Here is a 1,351-nt window from a genome sequence, read left to right as displayed (position 1 = left end):
GCCCAAAATAGAGTTTCCAGGGGTTTCGTTCTAGTGTCGTTTTAAAGGGCAGAATATTTTCTTTGATCGTCCACTCTCGTTTTTGTGCTCTTAATCAGAAAATTTTGGTGATTTTTGAACATCTTTGGTGCAACTTCCACGTTTAATGCACGCGAATTTAGGCTATTGATTGAAGTATTTGATGTAATTATCCGCCCGGATTATATGCGAATTTTCAAACATCAGTGGAGCCCAAAATAGAGTTTCTAGGGGTTCCATTATAGTGTCGCATTAAAGAGTAGAGTCTCTTCTTTGATTGTCCACTGCGTCGTTTTTGTGCTCTTAATCGGAGAATTTTGGTGATTTTTAAACAACTTTGGTGCAACCTTCCGCGCTTTAGGCACGCAAATTTTCAAGTTCCAGTGGCGTTAAAAATAGAGCTTTAAAATGGCTCTAGAACTAAACAACCATTGTTCTAGTGCTATTTAAAAAAACAAAGAATCTTCTCTGATTGCCACCGTGTGGGTTTGGGTAATTAAACAAAGACTTTTGGCGACTATTAAAAATCTTTGATGTAACTTTCCACGTCTTCTACATGTGAATTGTCACGAAAACGCCTGTGGCGCTCCAAATGGAGTTATAGAGTCATTTTAAAGAGCAAAGTATCTTCTTTGATTGTCCACTGCGTTTTTTTTGTGCTCTTAAAGAAACAATTCCAGAATTTTTCAAAATCTTTGGTTCAATTTTTCAAGTTTTTGCACTCGAATTTTCAAGCTTCAGTGGCGTCAGAAACAAAACCTTAAGGAAGTTCGTTATGGTCCCATTTTAATGAGCAAAATCTCCAATCTGATGGTTCACTGCACGATTCTATTGCCTTTAAGCAGATATTTTTGGCGATTTTTGGAAATCTTTGATGCAACTTTCACATGTTTTGCATGCAAATTTTCAAGCTCAAGTGGCGTCAATTACAGAACTGCTAGCAAATTTGGCTTCGTGCAATTTTAAAGAGCAAAAGCTCTAATCTAATTGTCCACTGCAAGCTGTTTGAGCATTCAAGCAGACAATTTTGGCCTATTTTCAAAGCCTTTCATGCAACTTCGAAGTCTTTTGCACGCAAATTTTCAAATGTCTGTGGAGCCCTAAAAATAGGTTCTGCGCTATTTTAATCAGCAGAGGATCTTCTCTTATTGCCACTGCAGGGCTTTTGTGTCCTTAAACAGGGATTTTTGGCGATTTTTTCAAAATCTACAGTGCAACATTCCTCGTAAAATCTTCAAGGGCACCAAAAAAACAGAGCTTCTTATGCCAATTTAAATAGCAAATATTCTTGTTTGATTTCCCGCTTCGTGTTCTTTATAATCCCAATTAGGCA

Source organism: Dendroctonus ponderosae, unplaced genomic scaffold (assembly GCF_020466585.1).
Source record: "Dendroctonus ponderosae isolate FM_Combo_2020 unplaced genomic scaffold, Dpon_F_20191213v2 Dpon_F_20191213_10, whole genome shotgun sequence".
Classification (NCBI taxonomy): domain Eukaryota; kingdom Metazoa; phylum Arthropoda; class Insecta; order Coleoptera; family Curculionidae; genus Dendroctonus; species Dendroctonus ponderosae.
The sequence above is the reverse complement of the archived record's forward strand: the minus strand, read 5'-3'. Positions refer to the sequence as shown.